Source organism: Triturus cristatus, chromosome 1_2, assembly GCF_964204655.1.
Source record: "Triturus cristatus chromosome 1_2, aTriCri1.1, whole genome shotgun sequence".
Taxonomy (NCBI): domain Eukaryota; kingdom Metazoa; phylum Chordata; class Amphibia; order Caudata; family Salamandridae; genus Triturus; species Triturus cristatus.
The window spans coordinates 529,503,427-529,526,107 of NC_140580.1; the positions used below are offsets into that span (position 1 = coordinate 529,503,427).

Below are 22,681 nucleotides of genomic sequence, written 5' to 3' on the forward strand. Positions count from 1 at the left end.
GGCGGTCTCGGTGCTGTGGTTGCTGCGGAATCCAGATTGGGATGGGTCCAGGACGTTGTTGTGTTCGAGGTAGCGGGTCAGCTATTTGTTGACAATTTTCTCTGTCACTTTTGCCGGGAACGGGAGCAGGGAGATGGGCCGGAAGTTCTTGAGGTCCTTGGGGTCCGCCTTGGGTTTCTTTAGAAGGCGTTGATCTCGGTGGGCTTCCAGCTTGTCGGGAAGGTTGCTGTCTAGAAGGAGCAGTTGATGGTTTTTCGGAGGTGGGGTGCGATGGTTGTGCTGGCATTGTTGAAGACGTGGTGAGGGCAGGGGTCGGATGGGGATCCGGAGTGGATGGAGTTCATGGTTTTGATGGTGTCTTCGTCGCTGACGTGAGTCCAGGCGGTCAGGCGGCGTGTGCTGGTGGTGATCGCAGGGGTGGTGGGCTCGGTGGTGGGTGTTGGGGTGTCAGAGTTGAAGCTGTCGTGGATGTCGCCGATCTTGCGATGGAAGAAAGTGGCCAGGGAGTCGCACAGGTCTTGTGATGGTGGGATGTCGTTGGTGTTGGACCTAGGGTTGGAGAGTTCTTTCACGATGCTGAAGAGTTCTTTGGTGTTGTGTGCGTTGTTGTCTAACCGGTCCTTGAAGGCGGTCCTCTTGGCGGTTCTGATGAGTTGGTGGTGTCTGCGGGTGGCGCTTTTGTCAGCCTCGTGGCTGTCTGGTGTTCGATCGTGGTGCCATTTTTTTCTCCACCTTCCGACAGGTGCGCTTGGAGGTCCGGAGGTCTTCAGTGAACCAGGCTGCTTTCCTGTTGGGGTTGTTGGTAGTGGAGGTTTTGAGGGGGGCGAGGGTGTTGGCGCAGTCGTTGATCCATTGTTTGAGGTTGGTTGCGGCGGTGTCTGGGTCGGTGGGGTCAGCGGGTGGTCTCAGGGCGAGGGGTGGTAGTCAGTTGGTCCTTGGTGACCTTGCCCCAGCGGCGGCTTGATAGCTGTTGGGTACGGTGGTGGGTTTCCTGAAGGTGAAGTGGACGCATCTGTGGTCGGTCCAGTGGGGTTCGGTGGTGTGGTTGAAAGAGACGTGGGGGCTTGTGGAGAAGATGGGATCCAGTGTGTGACCAGCGGAGTGGGTGGGTGTTGTGACGAGCTGTTTGAGTCCGAGGTTGGCGAGGTTGGCAATCAGGGCGGCAGAGTTGGTGTCATTGTTTTCGAGGTGGAAGTTCAGGTCCCCGAGGAGGATGTAGTCTGTGGAGGCGAGTGCGTGGGCGCTGATGAGGTCGGCGATGGTGTCGCAGAACTGTGGTCTTGGACCGGGTGGTCTGTAGACGAGAGTTCCTCTGAGGGTGGTGTTGGGGTCGGTGTGGATCTGGAAGTGCATGTGCTCGGCGGTGATGAGGGTGTCATCGGTGTTGGTTGAGACTCTAAGGGTTTCCTTGTGGATGATGGCGATTCCCCCTCCCACTCCGTTGGTGCGGTCTCTTCGGGAGATCTTGTAGCCCTCCGGGATGGCTATGGCTATGGCGATGTCTGGTGCTGAGGTGGCGTTCAGCCAGGTCTCTGTCAGGAAGGCGACGTCGGGAGCGGTGGAGTCTAGGAGGTCCCAGAGTTCGATGGCGTGCTTGCGAGCGGAGCGGGTGTTGAGGAGGATGCAGCGGAGGTGGTTGGGTCCGCTGGCTGGTGGTTTGTAGGGCTGGATGCTGGTGTATCTGCAGTTCCGGCAGGTGAAGGATCCTTGGGTGTGCTTCGGAGTGGCCCGGTAGCAGGGGTGGTATCGTCCGGTGTTCAGTGCGTGGAGGGTGCTGGAGTCGTAGTGCAGTCTGGTGTTGAGGGGGGGGGCGGGGGCCAGGGGTTCTGGCGCTAGGCGTGCTCCAGGCGCGGACGGGCACAGACGGGCTTGTCCGCTGCGCTGCCGCGCGGCGCCCTCCATTAGATGCCAAGTGGGAGCGAGGAGCAGCTGAAAGGCGAGAGCGGGGCGGCCAATGGGCGAGGGCGCAGGGTACAGAAGAGAAAAGGGGGTGGGGCCGCGGGGAGCAGCGGCGGGAAGCGGGGAGCGGCACAGAGGGCGAGGGAACAGAATCGGCAAAAACAGAGGGGCAGGAAACCAAGACTACAAATCCCAGAAAGCAGTGATGAGTAAAAGCAACGTACAGGAAAAGAACAGCGATTTCCCTGTGACATCACACCCTCCTCTCTTCAGTGTACCTGGCCGTATTTTGCTGCCTTTTGGCAAGGTTCATGCTGTAGAAATACCATGTACATGCATACATAACATACACAGTCTGCAACCAACATGATGTAACACATGCTCTTTGGTGACGCTGAACTGTTGTGACAAAGAATATGCTAAACTTTTAATCCACTGCATATGTTATTCAACGGAATGCGATTTAGTGCCTGAATTTAGAAATAACACCACACTGTAAATGTAGAGCTGTGAGTTAAAGCGCCACGGCTGTATTTTTTCAGAGTGGAGATTGGACATCTGACATCTCCTGACTCTCATCTGGTTTGCTTCCTTTACGTAAGTGTTCATATAAGTTGCAACTAAACTGACTGTGAAGAGATTAACTGGCATATGTTTGACCTAGCATAACTCCACAAAGCCTCCAACACAACTCAGTGAGTTAAACGCTCACTGCTGAGCAAAGCAGTGGTCTGTAAGTCTCAAGTTTGATTCTGGGCTAGGCCAAGTCTGTCTTCCATCCTTGTGAAGCCATTCATTTCTTTGCTTGCCCTCCCCTTAATCTCCTTGTCCCTCACCCCTCCCACAACACTGCTCGCAGGTGCCCACCACCCCTCCGAGGCCACTGCTCGTTTTGCTAATCTCCTATCCCCACCCCATTTGGTTAATTTACGCATGATCTGCACTGCAGTGCCCTCATTCAATCTTCTCCCCCATCCCCCTCGCATAGCACTGCTTGCCCGCCCCCACCTACGAGATCATTGCATTGATTTCTTATCCTTATTTTAAATTATTACCTTTCATTTATGCTGAGCCGACACCAGACTCAAACACAAATCCCAGGCTCCACAGTTGGCAGTTCTCAGCACTGCACCATATCCTTTCCCTATCCATGTTGCAGGGTGCAGTACCTTATGTCACCAAAAGAGGTCCCAAGGGATGCCTAGTGACAGCCTGTGGTACTGCACTCTTCCACTGCTTTGTGCACAGTAGATCAGTAAATGTTGCTGTACCTGCAATAATATGCTGTGTAGCTAAATACGTATGTTCCCAAAGACAAGACTGATTGCATCGCAAATGCTTGTTCTCACAGCTTGTGCCCAGAGCTATGCTTATATTTCATCCAGCATCTTATGAGGAATGATTGTATTCTTCTTTTATATGATCGATTCAGCAAACCCATTTAATTTCATTTTTAGCCCTCTACTAATGGAAAAGGTCACTGTCCGCAGAGTGCTACATCAGTACTGTGCAGCCATCCTTCAGAGTGATAAAGTGGATTTACATATATCTGTGCTTTATTACCATAATGCGCATTACAAAAATGCCCATGCTTATGTGTACCAAAACAAGGACCGTTACTTTTTATCATTGAATTGAGATGTTGTTTTCATACCAGCCTAAAGATCACTAAAGTCCTAGTATGGCTCCTAAATTGCAAGCATTTCTAATGCCCTGCAGCCAATATATTTTGTGTTTTAGATTTGCACATTTTCCGGCACCGTAATGTGTACCCTTGTTCTGGGGATTGGCACAACGAAGTGAGACTTTTTTTTTATATATAAATAGTGGAGTTGGCTCCTGTCTGTTTCCTCTGTTTGAGTTTGTCAAGGTCTTTTCACATTCTTTGTCTTGCGAAGATCCTGGCACCTGCTCATTAGTTAGTACCCTTTAGTTCTAATCAATCATGTTCCCACTTCCACTTGTAGTGAGGAAAATTGTTTAAATATGACATTAAGGTATGGATTGCAGTGGGGCGTGGCTTGGGTCCGAGCAAGATGGTGTCTTAATCAGGTAGCTCTGCTCCTTGCCCTGCAACTTCAACATTCTGCCACATAATTAATGTGCCAACCTGCCCGAATCCAAGCACAAATGATTCTTTAAACACAGGGGGCTACAATGTGATGACGAGGCATCACTGATGGGCCAGATTCACCCAGATTGCCAACTGCCCACATGAACAACGTGGAAGACAACATGGCAGCTCCTGGCAGTTCCCAGCATTGCACCTAGCATAGCAAAGCATTTCGGATATAACAAGCAATCCAAGTCTCTGCTGAGAGTGGTTACCAGACTATATAGGTAGGAGATATCTCGTACAACACTCGAAGCCTCCCCTAAGGATTCACTCACTAAATCCAGGGTTTCAAAAGCCTCTGCCCGCAGTACAGCCACAGGTTCATTATTGACTCATGCCTCCTCCGCTCCCACTGCTCCGCTCTAATTATTATGAAAATACGCCAACATCCTCATCACAGTCTGACGGGAGCACCTGGTTTTCGATTGGGCCTGTGAGGGGTCCTATTCTGTGTGGCGTTCTTCAGTTACTGGCCTCGCTCGCATCTTCACCAGGGGAGACCCTTGGCAATAGCAACCTTCACCAGTGTATATGCTGGATGTGTCAGGTCTGACTTGTTTGGTCACGGATTGATACTCTTAGGGAGGCTAATACATCGAAGTACACGCAATAATGCCCTGGGTGTGAAGTCACCACATGCTACTTGATTTATTAAAGCACAAGAACTAAGGGCTGTACTCCGTGGCCTTCGGTGTCCTTGATCATACGAGATTCTACTCCCGAACCATCGGCTGCTGCCTGCTTGCCTTAGTGGTTACACATATGCATCTGGTTTGTGTCAGCTTTCCATGCGAGACCTTTTTGTGACCCTTCTGATTGGACACTACCGCCTCATCGTGTTTAGGTGGAGTCACAGAAGTTAGTGCTGACGTCTCCTAGTGAGAAAACAAAATGGCTGTAGTGCCCGTAATAGCAATTTGAGAAACGCTAACTTTGGATGCTGCATAACTCCACAAAATGTGCAAACAATGTAAAAGACATTTTTGCTCTCTTATACTTGCTACCATTTCTGAAAGAAAAGTTGGGTGCATGCAAAATAACAGCCAGGCCTATCTCATAACACCATGCCTATCTCGCAACATGGAGGCCTACTCTCATGATCCTGCATCATTTCATAGTGGTCCAAACTCAAACGCAACCATAGCATCATTGTGTCTGGTGATACCAGCAAACAACATTACAGTCCTCTACGTCTACCTGTGGAAACCAACAACATATCGCCACAGTCTGCAGAATGGCTGACCACAGGTGTAAAGACTCCAAAGACACCTGAGAAAACAAATCCTCTCTGAAGCACACTAAGGCGGATCCAGTCACAGATTACCCAATCAAACCAAAAGCAGAATCAGGTGACTGCTTGGATATGATTTTGCAACACCTCAACACCCTACATGAAGTTGTGCAAAACACTAAAGCAAACACGGGCGCTATGCATCTTGACATCCAAGTCCTAAGGAATGACTTCCAGATCATGGCATGCAAGATCTTAGAAGCAAAAACTAGGATAGATGTGCTGGAAGACGCTGCATCAAATTAAAACAAGCTTTGGCATAGCCAATAGGTCTCTCCTTTGGGACATTATAAGTGTTTAGCCATGCAACAGTTGATGTTGCACCAAGGATATTGTGCTGCATAATTAAATACTTATAAGGTCCCAAAGGTGAGACCTATTGGCCATTCCAATGCTTGTTGGTAGGGGGGTGAGGGGGAAGGGGAGGCGTTGTGGGAGGGATAGCTGTAGATGTATAAGTTTTTAAGGCTGTGCTCAACACTAAGCCCCCCCTTCATGGCCACACCCCCTCCTCACACAGTGAGAAAAATTCACATGTTGACAGGTCTGCAGCAGCAGTTCAAATTCACCTCTTCCGGCAGCAGTGCAAGTTCGCCTCACAGGCCGAGGCTAATTTCTCATGAAGCAGAAGTGTAGAAGCTCACCTTTCATGCAGGAGCAATACCACCTAACCTCAATTCAGGCAGAACCGTAATCTCACCTCAAGCAGCAGCAGATAAATAAAGCTCACCTGGCAGGCAGCTGAAAGGCAGGCTCGGCCCACGAGCAAAAACCGCAGCGCAAGCTCAGCCGACAGGAAGCGGCAGTGCGTGCTCGCCCCGTGCTGAGGTTGGCTCTTGCTGCCAGCACGCAGCATACTTTCGGTTTGCGGACTCTGCCCATTTAAGCCGAGCTGAGGATGCCCGTGCCTCCTGTGAGGTGTGTCCCGGGAATGCGAGGCTCGAGGCAGAGGCCGTGCAGACATGAGGTGCAGGAAAGCGGCTACGCCCTGGCACCTAACCCAAGCGTGGAGGAGCCTCTGGCTGCTGGAAACCGTTTGCCAGAAATCCCAGGCCCCGATCCATGGAAAGGGTTGTCTGGAGCCAGTGCGGGGACGCGAGAGTGCCTTGGTGTCAGATGCACGCACGTGCGCACGCCTGAGAGGCCCTTGACGGAGAGGGCAGCTCTGGTAAATACTGCTAGTTTACCCGTAAAACACGTTAGCGGCGCTTGTGCGAGAGCTGGCATGTCTGTGCCACACGGCGGGCTAATGAGCACCAGTTACATTATAAACAGGCACATTTATTGTTAGACATGGGGATAGTATGTGATTTGCCCAAAAGCAGATGATGTGGAATTCCACGTTAAAAGTTAAACCCGGTTGCCCAGAGAAAATTCTATCAGCTCTAGGCTGGGACAGAGTCAGTGGCACGGTAAGTTTTGTCTACTGTGCATATGACTGCAAAAGCGGAGTACTTTTCAAACGAGAGAAAGCCAACTCTGCAGAACATATTACTACCAACCCAATAAACATAACAGTTCTGATCAGGGGTACTTGTACTGCTCCCTTTGCACGAGTAGCACCATTTTTGAGAAATGTCAGCAAGAACAAATAAAAAAGTCAAGCAGCACAGCAGAAATTTGCTGCTTTTGTCTAATGTAAGTGCCTCAAGCTGCTTCTGAAGGGCGAGGCTCAGTCCATGTACAACGTTTACCTTGCGCGAGCAGTGGCGCCATCTGTTTCCAAAGCGCGGGCACGATAATTGCAAACAGATAGCGCCGCTGCTCGCTCCTGCAAGGAGGATGCCTTACATGCATGAGCAGGGCCGGACTGGGAACCAAAACCGGCCCTGGCAAGGAGCTCGGCCGGCCCCCCTGGGTGCGGCCGAGCTGTTTGCCAGGGCCGGTTTGGTTTCAGGGCCGATTTTGCAGCTATGCTGCAAAATCGGCCCTGAAACAAAAAAACGGTCCCCAGGGGGCCAAAAATGGCCCCCACCCTGGCGGCCCACCGGGGAAACGCCCGGTGCCCACTATGGCCAGTCCGGCCCTGTGCACGAGTACTCATTGGAAACAATGCAGTACATGTACGAGTTTTCCATAAAGTACAGACCGATTCCAAAAGGTCAGATCCTATGCAACGCTTGCGCGCTGATTAGGCTCGACCTAAAAACTAAAAAGGACATGGCTTTTATCAAGATCAGATCCCTTACGAAAGACATTTTGGAGCTGGCAGATCGCAACCACAGAGCCAATCTGCGCATTTTCAGATTTCCAGAAAAAAGTGCAAGATGACGCCACTTTGTGTTGAGCTCTTGGAGGCCTGGCTACCCTGCACCCTGGGAATCAAATTTGACACAGACTTTGAGAAACAAAGCGCCCATCACGTCCTTATGGGTAAACCACGCTCTGATAGACATAACCAGCATCTAAGAGCAATGATATTTAGGCCACTGCGATACCGTCACTCGAAATCATACTTTCTCATATGAGGAAGGCTCAACATATCTTTTGGAATCGCTCCATAATTAACATTGTGCAAGACCACTCAAATGACACAGTTACACCCAGGAAAGGCTTTTTAGCGCTCAGTCAACCTTTGAAGGAACATAACATCGTATATAGATTCGCAAGACCCTCGAAGTTTCAGATATTTTTTATTTTTTTTTATTTTACAGAGTTTTATATAGCGCGAACTTGACCCGAATTGGGTATCGGGGTGCTTTACATAGCACCAGCTGCATTACATGAGGACACATTCATTTATTTTTGTTATGCATGGGGAGATTAAGTGATTTGCCCAGAATCACAGGATGTTCAGCGTCATTGCCGAGACTCAAACCCAGTTCCCCCGATTCGAGGTCGACTGCCCTAGCCGTTAGGCCAACTCCTCCCCCCATAGTCTTTCATGGGAAAGACTATGGGGGGAGAACCAAGTGACCTAAAAAAAATTCTAGACTCCTCAGACCTGTTAGATATGAACAATACATTTTCGTCTAATATCTAAATATACTGTGATGCTCTCTTATCTACCACCGCCCCATTGTCCTCTGTACGGGCTGTGTATGATTCATCGGTGAGCTCCCAGCACTTGCATGACGTTTATCACAGTGTCAGGGTTCGGCTTACATGACCCACTACTTAGGACCATCTGCTCTTTATGTGCTCGACCTACCAACATGGTCCTGTTTCTCCGATCGTCCACAGCAATTGCGTAAGATCGCTATACTCCTGTCATTGCATGTTTATTACGCTTCCAATGGACACAAAAGAAAGGTTTTTGTGACTATCATTATTATCAGTTCTAGCTGTTTTCTTTTGCTTCTAACAGCCACACAACACAACTCTATCGCTGTTATATCAACTGACGTATGTGTCGTTAAATTTTACCTGGCTAGGTCATGTTTAATCACACACCTAAAAGAACATCCTGGTTTCAATGCACCACGTATAGTTGTGCTTATATTATATTGATTCCTATTGTATTGCTATAGCGCTTACTACCCCTGACGAGGCGTCGCAGGGCTTTTTTGGCGAGTAGCACGCTACTCCGGGACCTATAGAGGATTAGTGTTGAATTAGTATAGTGAGACATGCGAGTACATTTTAAGTGGTGGATAGGTTAGTCAGCTATTTGGATTCGGCAGGATAGCAAAAGGATAGAAGAGGAAAAAAGGTTTATATTTATATAGCGCTTGTTACCCCTGATGGGATGTTGAAGGACGCTACTCAGGAAACCCATAAAGGATTAGTGGTTAATTAGTATGGTGAAATATGAAAGTAATTTGAGTGGTGAATAGTAGTCAGTTATTTGGAGTGAGAAGGATAGCGGATGGATAGAAGAGGAAGAAAGGTTTGCATTTATATAGCACCTGTTACCACTGATGGGTGTTGAAGGACGCTACTCAGGAAACCCATAAAGGATTAGTGGTTAATTAGTATGGTGAAATATGAAAGTAATTTGAGTGGTGAATAGTAGTCAGTTATTTGGAGTGAGAAGGATAGCGGATGGATAGAAGAGGAAGAAAGGTTTGCATTTATATAGCACCTGTTACCACTGATGGGTGTTGAAGGACGCTACTCAGGAAACCCATAAAGGATTAGTGGTTAATTAGTATGGTGAAATATGAAAGTAATTTGAGTGGTGAATAGTAGTCAGTTATTTGGAGTGAGAAGGATAGCGGATGGATAGAAGAGGAAGAAAGGTTTGCATTTTTATAGCACCTGTTACCACTGATGGGTGTTGAAGCGCTTTTCTGGCGAGTAGCGCGCTACTCCGGAACCCATAAAGGATTAGTGATGAAAATTAGAAAAGTGAAATATGAAGTAATTTGAGTGGTGGATATGTTATTCAGCTATTTGGATAGAGATGGGTAGGCGGCGCGATAGAAGAGGAAAAGAGGTTTGTATTTATATAGCGCTTGCTACCCCTGATGGGGTTTTGAAGCGCTTTTTGACGAGTAGCACCCTACTCTGAAACCCATAAGGATTAGTGTTGAATTAGTATGGTGAAACATGAAATTAATTTGAGTGGTGGATATGTTAGTCAGTTATTTGGGTTGTGAAGGGTTGTGGAGGGGTAGAAAAGGGAAAAAGGTTTGCATTTATATAGCACTTGTAACCCTGATGGGGTTTTGAAACGCTTTATTGGCTAGTAGCAGGCTACTCTGGAACCCATAAAGGATTAGTGGTGAATTAGTAGAGTGAAATATGGAATTTGAGAAGTGAACATGTTAGTCTGTTATTTTGATTGAAAAGGATAGTGGAGGGATAGAAGAGTGAAGGATTTTTTCTTTTTTTTTCTTTTTTTAGGTCATAGCAGTAGGAGGAGGCTTTTGGATGAGTAAAAAGGGTTTTTGGAGGGGAAGTGTCAGAGGGAAGAGTTTAGAAAGGTTTGTTTTGGGGGATCGGTATAGTAAAAGAGGTGTCAGATGATGCAAGGAGGGGTAGAGTAGGAGAGGGGTTATTTTTGGGGATCATAGTAGTGGTATGGGGTTTGGGATAAATGAGAGAGTGGGTGTAGAGGATATATTGATGTATAGGGTGAAAGATAGGGTTGTGCATTGGAAAGAGTAGTAGAAAAAAGTTTGAGATGAGTCAGAAAGTTGGGCTAGAAGATATATTGAGAGAAGTATAGGCTGAGAAATCGGGTAGTGCATTGGAAATGCTAAGTTAGAAGAAAGTGATAAATATATAGATCCATAAGTACAGTGAAAGTATATAGATGCATAAAGGAGGTAAGTATATGTAGAATAAAGATATTGATAGAGGTACAGGATGAGTAATAGGGTAGTGCATTGGATATGCTTTTTCAGGAGAAAAATAACAGGCACACAGATCCAAGTACATGGAGGTACATAGATGCACCATGGAAGCAAGTACATGTAGACCAAAGATGATTTTTTTTTAACAACATAATTATTCTACATGTTTATACAAAGCAGTACACAAAGATAGTTACATATCTATAGTGAAAATAAATGCTTATATACAGAGGGATATGCTGTAAATTTCTGTTTGCGTATGGTGCTTATGTGAAGAAGAGCCAATTCTTGAGTAGTTTTCTGAAAATAAGGTGGTTGTCGGTGGATCTTATGTTGGGGAGGGGTAAAGAGTTCCATAGTTTGGCTGCTTGAACAGAGAAGGATGTGCCACCCTTGAGTGCTCATCATGACATTGAATCTGTTTTGTAATGCTGTTTATGACACTTTCCACAATATCTCTTCCAATATACTGGTGTTCTTGTTCTAGTTTTTCTATGGTGGTCATGTTGCCTATTTCCACCCACAGGAAATATCCACTGTAATGAGTACTATGTTGGATGCATCTGATTTATTTCTAGTCAGATAACATCTCAAATAAGATACCAGAACTCTAACAGAACGCCTGCACCTTCTCTATAGATGCCACCTACTGTCTTCTTCCACATCCATCAAACCATCTCCTAAGATCAAAGAGTATACCCTAGCTTATCCCCACAATACATCTCATCACTAACATACCAAAAATCCTATATAGCCGACTGAATGTTTAGACTCACGGAGGACCTCTCTTATGGTTTACCGGACCCCTCTTTTCTGTTACCATTTACCTTGCAGGGCTGGGTAGCTTTCAAGTCGGATTGGGACAAGCCAACTTGTGGCTTAGTGAGTCCCGGATTGAACATGGGTGGGAGAAGGCGTTTTATACTCATTCTGTGGGTGGGGTGGAGGGTGGGTACAGCGGGTTTTCTTGGTTTTGTTACAGTTTTAATGGTAAATTCTGTTTTGCTGGTCCTCTCTCAGCCCTCTCTCACTCTAGTTTCTTCTATCCTTTCCCTTTCCCTTGACACATTTGGCTCTCAAATTTGGCTACCTGCGCAGTTCACATCATATTGCTGCTCCTACTGGTAGACTCTGGAATGCAGGTCTCATCCAGGCCCCAAGACCAACATGGGTAATTACACACATCAAACAATCCTACAGGGCCGCATATCCACTGTGCAGTACGGACTCTGGTCCACTGATTCCATCCACGCATGACCTGAGCGACGATAAATGCTCCCCATGGCACATACCCTGAACATACTCTTACTAAACACAAAGGGCTTAAACAGCCAGTCAAACATATGGTTGTGGTTGATTACTGTAGTTAACTGAAAGGAGTCCTCATCCTACTTCAGTACACTCACCTGAAATCCACCCAACAAAATTTTACAACCCTTGGATTGCTGGTACCGATGTCTTCACAGCCCCTCAAAAAACATGGTGTGGTCACACTAGTCTTGAAAAAATTGGGTATATCAGTTGTGTCACATATTCATGATCAGTTGGGTAGGTGACTTATTTCAATCTAAATTGAAGAGGAGTGAGCTGAAGCTTTTCGTTGTAAACGTTTATGCATCAAACGCATTGGGATTTTGGAGAGACCTTGACCAACAATTGTCGGACCTCCTAGATAACTTGTGCATTATCTTGAGCGGTGATTCTAACGTGCCTAAGGACTGTAATTTTGACAGAATATCTGCCCACAAATTTATAGGCAATAAAGCACATAAACAAATGAGAATATCATGTAATAATAATAATTTGATAGACGTCTGGTGTCTTCGTAATCCCGCTGGGAGCGACTATACTTTCAATTCCTCACCGTATCACTCCTTCTCACAAATAGATTACATCTTTGTGAGTAAATCAATGCTTCACCTTTCCCAAGTACCTAAAATTTAAACCCATTATGGTCTCCGATCACGCATGTGTGTGTCAATCCAATTAACGCTTAACGACTCTCAACCGCCACCTCATCAATGAAGTCTTAATGACTGCCTCCTCGATGACCCCAATAACAGAAAAGAGATCGAAATAGCCATAGAAAACTTTCCCAATGGCAATCTCCCAAATGACACATCTTCTATGATTCTTTGGGATGCCCTTAAACAACATTGAGAGGGACACTGATTCATATTACCTCCTTAAAAAACGAGAACATCGCTAACCAACCCAAGGGACTTTAACGGTACATTCACAATCTCAAAAACCAACACAGACCATCCAAGGGCTCCTCGCTCCTTCCCAAACTATGCTCTGTACAATATGAATACAATCAAATCCTTAGTCAGGGAGCCCAAAAATGAATTGGTGTAGCCAATGCTGGTAGGCTCTGTAACAAAAACAAACCAGGTAAAGTGCTAACTAATTATCCAAATACTCTTTCTCCTAGTAATTGAGCCAATAATCTTTGTATTCCGAGATAACCTAGCGATTACAGGTATTCACTTCAACGCAAGTAGGCATGTAGTTGCCGCCTATGATGAAGATGTCTTCTTGTTCACTGCGAATGCTCCCCAGGCCATTCAAATTATTATGACCGAAATAGACAGATACTTGCAAGTGGCGGCTATTCCCTAAATAAAGATAAAACAGAGGTATTCCTGTTAAATGTACACTGAATAGCTACTGTCATTGGCGATCTTGGATTAAATGGCAGCCAACAGCCATTAAATACTCTTCAAACCTTGATTCATTTAATTTCTGGCATGCTCCCAATGTCCCTATCCACCACCTTCTTCAAATCAGTGTATACTGTAATTTCCGAATTTATTTGGAAAAAGAACAAGCATTGGCATAGCCAATAGGTGTCGCCTTTGGGACCTTATAAGTGTTTAGCCATGCAACACTTGATGTTGTTGCACCAAGGATATTGTGCTTGATAACTAAACACGTATAAGGTCCCAAAGGCGAGACCTATTGGCTATGCCAGCAGCGTGTGCTTTGAATCTTTGATGCAAGCAGAAAGCACGTGGTGTGGAGGTAAGATCTGTAGAGTGACCCCAGCCAGACTCAAACCCTTAGTTGGTCTGTTTAGGTAATCTCCCTTGTGTTTAAGATTTTGGCGCGCTGCAGCCTTGTTCTGCCCTCACCCATGCCAGGCATCGACTGGGAGAGGGTTAATTAGATCCGTTCTCAGCCTGTAGAGAGGCAGAGATCGGTCTGTCCTGTAGGCCTCGTTGCACCAATGTACCCGGGGGAGGAAGGCTACCCGGGTGTAAGCGGGGGGGGGATCAGCCAATCTCCCCTCCTATTTACCGATTCTTAGGGACAGAAAACATTTACAAAGCTGCCATAAACGGGCAGTATGTCAAAGGCATCCACATACTAAGGTGTGTTTAAAATGTCACTTCCAGCTGCGAAGCTTCAGATGGACTGATGAAGTGGCAGATTGCCAAGTGATGGCCTCGCCCCCCCCCCCCCCCCCCCGGTCTCTCTGCCAAAAGGGGAGTTTGGGATTTCACAAATCCGATTGGCTGGACCGCCTTCCGTTTTGCTCTCAGACCTGAAACATGTACATTAAGAACATTCTCTTGACATTTCCCCCAGCTCCCATGTTTTCACACAGGCAACTCACTGCACCGTGACGACACACCTGGCTAGAGATACCCGACTACAAAAACAAGCAGCAGAAAACGACCACAAAACCAGAGGTACAACAGCAACACAGCCACCCACGCACACAATACACCACAGACACCTGTTCTGGATGAAACTCGCATTACTGTCACATTAACCAACCGCACACAGCTTAACTACTACACGCATCCCAGAGAAGTACGGTATGGGAGCCTAGCTTGAAAGAACAATGGCAGATCAAAACCGAATAGAAACAGAAAGAAAATTACGAGCTACCTGGCAAGGACCGGAAATGGCGACATAAACCGAATATAAACAAAATTACGAGCTTCCTGGCAAGGACCGGATATGGTGACATATGGGTTTGCTGCTCTCGGCTCTACAAAAAACATGCAAATCGTAACAAATAAAACAAGGGCAGATCAAAACCGAATAGGAACAGAAACAAAATTACGAGCTACCTGGCAAGGACCGAAAATGGCGACATACGGTTTTGCTGTACACATGCGCTTGCATTTGCATGTGTAATCGATTCAACATGTGCACGCGAGAATGCGCCCTCCGGCAAGCTGCATATGCGAAGCAGCAGCTTATTTACCATGACACAAAATGCAAACAAAATGGCGTCAGACTGTCCACAGTCCCGACAGGCACCCACATGCTATTTGCTTTGGACAAATGGCTAGAGCAGCCATCTTTGTCCATGCAGACGCGTGCATGTAAGCCCTCGGGAGAATTGATCGCAAAAGGCATGCGCTGCTTTCGCCAGGCGAGACCTAAAAAAGGGAGAATCTCCATGAAAATCCCAGGCTTTCCTAATTTTCCCCAGGCTCTTGGTGGCTTAGACCATGTGAACCCAATCCCAACTGCATAGCTCAACATTGATACTGGCCTCACCGCACTTTTACCTGTTACTGCATTCTCACTATTCACAACTTGTCAAAATTCCCATTGGAACAATCCAAGCAAATTATATTGGACACTACGTCCTCACTCCTTCTGCTTGAAAGCCTCATACAACATCGATTATGGGGTTTGACCCTTACCTCCCTCTAGTTTAACCGTCAGATTAAACTTGATGGGAAAATGCTATGCTGGTCTACCTGGGCCCGTAAGGGAATAAGTACCATACACAGTCTGGGCTCCCCCCCCTTTTCCACGCTAAAAATAAAATTTGACCTACCAAATATTGACTTCTATAAAATGTTACATCTTTTTTTGATAATCATCAGTTTATTGTTTTTCGAACCTATAGCACAAATCAGCAAAAGCACGAAAGACAGATAGATCAATTACATTCTTGTGAGCATAACATCCCATGGTTTCATACCCCATAAGATATACACAAACAAAGTAAGGAAGCGATTCAATCCAACCCCTCCACAGTACCCAACCACTTCCCCCACACCCTTCGGTATTTTTTGGGACATCCTTTTGCCATGTAAAGGGCTTTCTCCTGGGTCGCGCACCAGTCCACCCCCTTCGCTACCTCCCAAGGTCAGGCGGGTCAGGACATTTGCATGCCACTGCTATGTCACACTTGGCTACAATCATAGCTGTATTATAGAATATCTTGTCATTTCTGGACCCGTCCAGCCTGTCCGTGATCCCCAATAGTGAATGACGTGGGTCATGGGTAACCCCCCACCCCAGGACCTCCCTATTTATTTATTTATTTACGGAGTTTTATATAGCGCTGGCCAGACCCGAGGGTATCGGAGTGCTTTACAACAGATTATAACTAGGGCTGGGCGGACATTGCCTAGCGCAACTGCGCACAATTTTGAAAAAAAAATTGGAATACGAGTGCACAACCTGAGGGACCGTGTGCCCAGGACTGGGGTCCCTCGTGCTTGGGCAGGCTCCCCGATCTCCCCTGCCTGGCTGCGTTGAGAAGCAGGGACCGGCCCCGGACCTCCTGAGTTTCGGTCAGGGCCTGGGAGCCCACGTCCTGCGGCCTGCCAAGTGTCCATCCGCCCGGGACAAGGGTCCGTGGTGCTGAGCCCTGGAGCCCTGCAAGGGCAGGCGGGAGCCCTACCGCTATGGCTTGGTGCGGGCAGCTGGGAGTCCTTTCGGTCCCGGCCATCTGGTCGCACATTTCCCTCGGCCATCTGGTCGCACGCAATGCTTTCCAATGGGGCGACCAGATGGCCGGGCTGCCCTTGAAGTCCCGATGGGGGCTCATTCGCCTCCCCGATCCCAGTCAGGGCTCCAGGAGGTCGGGTGTGTCCGGGCCTAGGGTCCCCTCCGTCACTCGGTGCGCACGGTTTACCAGAAAGGGGGTAGCCTTCCTGTGGATTACTAGGGGCAGGGTATGCCGGGACGCCCCTCCTGGGGATGGCGGTTCTCAGGCTGGGACCAGATGGGCTAAGCCCGGACGACACTTCCCCGAGGCGTCCGGTGCAACCTCCTCCAGCCCGCTGCGAGGCAAAGTGCCTGGGACGGGATCCATAGGTCCCCCGGGCGTCCGGGCCCCGGGAGCTCCTGCGGGCCTCCCATGCCTGAGGCCCAGCGTGGGGTCTCCGAGCCCCCCCCCCGAGCCCTGCAGCCCCGGAGCCCTGAAGCCCCGGAGCCCTCCAGCCCTGCAGCCCCGGAGCCCTCCAGCCCTGCAGCCCCGGAGCCCTGCAGGCCCGGAGCCCCAGAGACCCGGAGCCCTGCACCCCCGGAGCCCTGCACCCCCGGAGCCCTGCACCCCCGGAGCCCTGCAGCCCCGGAGCCCTGCAGCCCTGCAGCCCTGCAGCCCCGCAGCACCGGAGCCCCAGAGACCCGGAGCCCCGGAGCCCCAGAGACCCGGAGCCCTGCAGTCCCCGAGCCCTGCAGTCCCCCCCCCCCCCCCGAGGCCTGCAGCCCCCCCGAGGCCTGCAGCCCCCCCGAGCCCTGCAGCCCCCCTGAGCCCTGCAGCCCCCCGAAGTCCTGCAGCCCCCCCCCGGGTCCTGCAGCCCCCCCGAGCCCTACAGCCCCCCCGAGCCCTACAGCCCCCCCGAGCCCTACAGCCCCCCCGAGCCCTGCAGCCCCCCGAGCCCTTCAGCCCCCCCCAGCCCTGCAGCCCCCCGAGCCCTGCAGGCACCGTGCCCTGCAGCCCCCGAGCCCTGCGTGGGCAGGCGGGAACCCTAGCGCGAAGGCTCGGGGTTGGACAGATGGGAGTCCTTTCAGTCCCGGCCATCTGGTCGCACCTCTCCCCACGGCCATCTGGTCGCGCGCAATCATCAGAAAGGGAGGTAGCCTTCCTCTGTATTACTAGGGGCAGGGTATGCCAGGACACCCCTCTTGGGGATGGAGGTTCTCAGGTGGGGACCAGATGGGCTAAGCCCGGACGACACCTCCCCGGCGCCCTGTGCTCCCTCCTCCAGCCCGCGGCAAGGCCAAGTGCCCGGGCGTCCGGGCCCCGGGAGCTCCTGCCTGAGGCCCAGCATGGGGTCACCTAGTCCCCCGAGCCCTGCAGCCCCCCGAGCCCCGGAGCCCTGCAGCCCCCCGGAGCCCTGCAGCCCCCCGGAGCCCTGCAGCCCCCGAGCCCAGCAGCCCCCCGAGCCCTGCAGCCCCCCGAGCCCTGCAGCCCCCCGAGCCCTGTAGGCCCAATGCCCTGCAGCCCCAGAGCCCTTCAAGGCAGGCGGGCAGATTGGTGTCATTTCAGTCCTGACCATCTGGTCGCACCTCTCCCCTCAGCCATCTCGTCGCGCGCAATGCTTTCCAATGGAGCGACCAGATGGCCGGGCCGGCCTGGAAGTCCAGATGAGGGCTCATTTGCCTCCCGGATCCAGCCATGGCTCCAAGAGGTTGGGCACGTTCGCGTCTATGGTCCCCTGAGCCTCGCGGTGCGCGCGGGTTACAAGAAAGGGGGGTAGCCTTCCTCCGGATTAGTAAGGGGCAGGGTATGCTGGGACGCCCCTCCTGGGGCTGGCGGTTCTTTGCCGGGGACCAGATGGGCTATGCCAGGGCAATATCCTCCCAGGCCTGCGGCCCACGGCGTGGCAAAGTGCCCGGGACGCGCTCCATGGGTCCCGGGCAGTCCTCCCCTGGGCGCCCGGGCCTGAGAGCTCCGGTGGTCCTCCCCATGCCTGATGCCCAGCCGGGGTCCCCGAGCCCCCCGGGAAGCAGAGCCCCCCCGAGCCCTGCGTGGGTGGGCAGGCGGGAGCCCTACCGCTACCGCTATGGCTCGGCTAGGGGTGGGCAGACGGGAATCCTTTTCGGTGCCAGCCATCTGGTCGCTCCTTTCCCCTCGGCCATCTGGTCGCGCGCAATGCTTTCCAATGGGGCGACCAGATGGCCGGGTCGGCCTGGAAGTCCCGATGAGGGCTCATTTGCCTCCCGGATCCCAGCCAGGGCTCCAGGAGGTCAGGCGTGTCTGCGCCTAGGGTCCCCTCCGTCACTCGGAGTGCACAGGTTGCAAGAAAGGGTGGTAGCCTTCCTCCGGATTAGTAGGGGCAGGGTGTGCCGGAACACCCCTTCGGGGCTGGCGGTTCTTTGCCGTGCACCAGATGGGCTATGCCCGGGCAACATCCTCCTAGGTGTCCGGGGCTACCTCCTGCGTCCCGCGGCATGGCAAAGTGCCCGGGACGGGCTCCACGGGTCCCAGGCAGTCCTCCCGGGCCTGAGAGCTCCGGTGGTCCTCCCCGTGCCTGAGGCCCAGCCAGGGTCCCTGAGCCCCCGGGGAAGCAGAGCCCCCCCGAGCCCTGCGTGGGTGGGCAGGTGGGAGCCCTACCGCTATGGCTCAGCTCGGGACGGGCATACGGGAGTCCTTTCAGGTGCCGGCCATCTGGTCGCGCGCAATGCTTTCCAATGGGGCGACCAGATGGCCGAGCTGGCCTCGAAGTCCCGATGAGGGTCCATTTGCCTCCCGGATCCCAGCCAGGGCTCCAGGAGGCCGGGCGCGTTTGCCCCTAGGGTCCCCTCTGTCAATCGGAGTGCGCGGGTTACCAGAAAGGGGGGTAGCCTTCCTCCGGATTACTAGGGACAGGGTACTCTGGGACCCCTCTCGGCCTAGCGGTACTCAGCCGGCAGCTGGACAGGCCAGGATGCCGCCCCAGCCCTGGGTCTGTCCCGGGGCCTGCTGCGTGGCAGGCTGCCCCGGATGAGACCCGGCAGGCCTCCCCTACTGGGCTGGGTCAGGGGCCCCTGAGATGGCGGCCTCCCCACCCCAGGCTCTGTCCTCGGTCCTGCCACGTGGCAGGGTGCCCTGGATGGGGTCTCCGGCCCTGGGCCCCCTCCCCCAGCCTGTAGCACTGCCAAAGACCCGGGACGGGGTTCTGTTGTGGCCGGTGAGCCTCCCCTTGCTTGGCTGTGTTCAGGAGCTCCGGCCAGGCCCCTGAGTGCCCCGGGAAGGGTGGCCTCCCCACCCCAGGCTCCATCCTGGGTCCTCCCGCATGGCAGGGTGCCCGGGACGTGGTCCGGCGGGCCCTGTGCCTCCGGGCCTGGGAGCCCCGGCTGGGTCCAGGGGCCCCACCGGGCCCTGGGACGGGGGCTCTGGCCCTGGGCCCCGTACCCTGGCCTGCCGCTCTGCCAAGGGCCCGGGACAGGGGTCTGGTGGTCCCGTGCAGGCGTCCCCTGCTTGTCAAGGTGTCCGCGGGTCCCAGGACGGAGGGCCCATCGGGTCCCCCATGCAGCCTCCATGGCTTGGGCCCAGCTTGGGCCCTGGGCCTCCAGTCCCCCATGCCCCGGCACCTGCTCACTCTTTCGTTGGGGCACACAGCGACCAGATGGCTTCCCTTTCGATCCCGGCCTTCTGGTCGCGCCTTTCCCCTCGGCCATCTGGCCGCGCCTATCCCTTCGGCCATCTGGTCGCGCCTATCCCCTCCGCCATCTGGTCGCGCACAAGGCTTTCCAATGGGGTGACCAAATGGCCGGGCTTGCCTGGAAGTCCCGATGAGGGTCCATCTGCCTCCCTGATCCCAGCAAGAGCTCCAGGAGGTCGGGTACATTCGCGCCTTGGGGGCCCTCTGTCAAGGGGGGTAATTTTCCTCCGAATTATTAGGGAGAGGGTCGGTCAGATCTCCGTGAGGTCCGGCGATTCTGAAACAGGGGAAGGCAGAACCTGGGCCCGCCTGCCGGGGCCCCCAGGGGCCCGGGTACGCACCTGCCTCTCAGCCCCTTCCCGATTGTCCTTTCTCTCCGAGTTTGCTGGGTCAGACCTCCATGAGGTCCGGGGATCCCGAGACGGGGGAAGGCAGCACCTGGGCCCGCCCGTTGCGGGGCCCCCAGGGACCCGGGTAAGCACACCTGCCTCTCAGCCCCCTTCCCGATGGTTCTTTTTCTCTGAGTTTGCTGGGTCAGACCTCCGTGAGGTCCGGCGATCCCGAGACTGGGGAAGGCAGTACCCGAGCCCCCCAGGGGCCCGGGTACGCACCTGCCTCTCAGCCCCTTCCCGATGGTCCTTTTTTTCCGAGTTTTCTCAGTTAGACCTCCGTGAGGTCTGGTGATGCTGAAACGGGGAAGGCAGCACCCGGGCCCGCCCGCTGGGGCCCCCAGGGGCCTGGTTATGCTCCTGCCTCTCATCCCCTTCCCGATGGTCCTTTTTCTCTGAGTCTGCCTTGTCCCTGAACAGGCAGAGACGCTAAGCCAGCATACCCCTGGTGCAGGGTGGCCTGCCAGGGGATGCCCCAGCCATACTCCGATCGATTGGGCACTCTCGGTCCGTTTAGGGATGGACTGCTTGGCCAGCCTCGGCTGTTGTTTTCGAGCAAAGTGCTTCCACCCCGCATGGACCATCCGACTCGAGGGCCTGCCGCCTGGTGGGAGACCCTACCCAGCAGAGTGAAGCCCAAGTGGCCCCGGCAGCTCGTGCCCCCCAGGTGTCTGAACCGAGCGGGACGTGTCGGGTGGTGCCAGGCCCTTGGATGCTGCTGCCCAGCAGGGCGAAGGCCCCACGCGCCATGCCGTCACCCCTCTCTGCCCAGCACATTTCCACAGCAGCTCAGAATGACTGATCCGAGGGGTGTCGCTGCCGCCAGGCTCCGGCACCTCTGTGTCTCACTCAGGCTGCGCCTCGGCCTGCCTCTCCCTCCTGGGGGAGACGGCTTGGCCTGCCAGTGGCCATGCGACTGCACCTCTCCACACCCCTCCAGTGGGTTGGCTCCTTCCCCTGGCAGGCTCCCGAGAGGGAGGGGTGTGTGAAGGTTGCCGGTCGGGGAGATGGGCACGCGGCCCCCACACCGTCAGCAGGTGTGGCTACCTGGTTGATCCTGCCAGTAGCATATGCTTGTCTCAAAGATTAAGCCATGCACGTGTAAGTACACACGGCCAGTACAGTGAAACTACGAATGGCTCATTAAATCAGTTATGATCGCTCCATCTGTTACTTGGATAACTGTGGTAATTCTAGAGCTAATACATGCCGACGAGCACTGACCTCCCGGGATGCATGCATTTATCAGACCAAGACTTATCCGGGCTCGCCCGGCCGCTTTAGATAACCTCGGGCCAATCTCACGTCCCCGTGACGGCGACGATACATTTGGATGTCTGCCCTATCAACTTTCGATGGTACTTTCTGTGCCTACCATGGTGACCACGGGTAACTGGGAATCCGGGTTTGATTCCGGAGAGGTAGCCTGAGAAACGGCTACCACATCCAAGGAAGGCAGCAGGCGCGTAAATTATCCACTCCCGACTCGGGGAGGTAGTGACGAAAAATAACAATACAGGACTCTTTCGACGATCAAACTTGAGTATCTAGAGGAAGTAAAAGTCGTAACAAGGTTTCCGTAGGTGAACCTGGGGAAGGATCATTAACAGCAGAGCGGCCCGAGCGACTGACAGCGCCAGCCCGAAGCCCTTGGCCCACCTCCTGCGAGCACGCACCGTAGGCACAGGACCTGGCCCTGCCTGGCATACCCCGGCCTGCGGAGCGGTCCGTGGCCGCATGGGGCGCACGGGTGAGTACCGGGACTCAGCGGGCCCCTTCCCCCTGGGGAATGCCTGACCGACGTGCGAGGGACCGGGGATGGCCCCCATCCCCTTTCCCTCTTCGAGACGGAACCTAAGCTCACCCGGCACGACCACCCCCACAGCGGTGAGGGGGGGAACCGAATGGCAGTGCATCCCTTGGCTGGCACCACCCCTCCCTCGAAAAGGCCCTGGCACCAGCTGGGCTCTCCAGGTGTCCCGAGACCCGGCCCAACCTGACCGGGTGACTGAGGAGCGGCCCTTCTCGTGCAGCAGGGCGGCCTGGAAGAGAAGGGGCAGAGGGCCTGCGAGGGGACCCCGGCTCCTTTAGGTGGGAGGCTTGCGGGATGGGGAGCCGCCTGGCTCTTCCCTTCTGGCGCCTCTGACCCAGGCGAGGGTGGTGGTGAGCTGATCGCCAGCCGACGGACTGCTGATGTGCAGGTGGGTGACCCTCCCTCGTTGCCAGGTACCGACCCGGTCCCGTGTGGCCGGGCTCAGGGGTTTGAAGACTCATGTGGTCCCTCCTGAGTTACCCCGGGAGGGACCAGCGGCTGTGGGGCTGCTATCCCCGTTGCTCCGGGAGCCCCCTCCCTCGCCCCCGAGTGGGTGGGTGGGGGCAGGCTCCTGGGCCGAGCA

At 52.9% G+C, this 22,681-nt stretch overlaps 1 protein-coding gene across 2 annotated transcripts in view; it reads left to right on the forward strand.

Annotated features, from left to right (window-relative positions):
- Positions 1-22,681, forward strand: part of HPS1 (HPS1 biogenesis of lysosomal organelles complex 3 subunit 1) — a 365,168-nt gene that overhangs the window by 9,398 nt on the left and 333,089 nt on the right. The gene's annotated exons all lie outside the window — the stretch shown is intronic.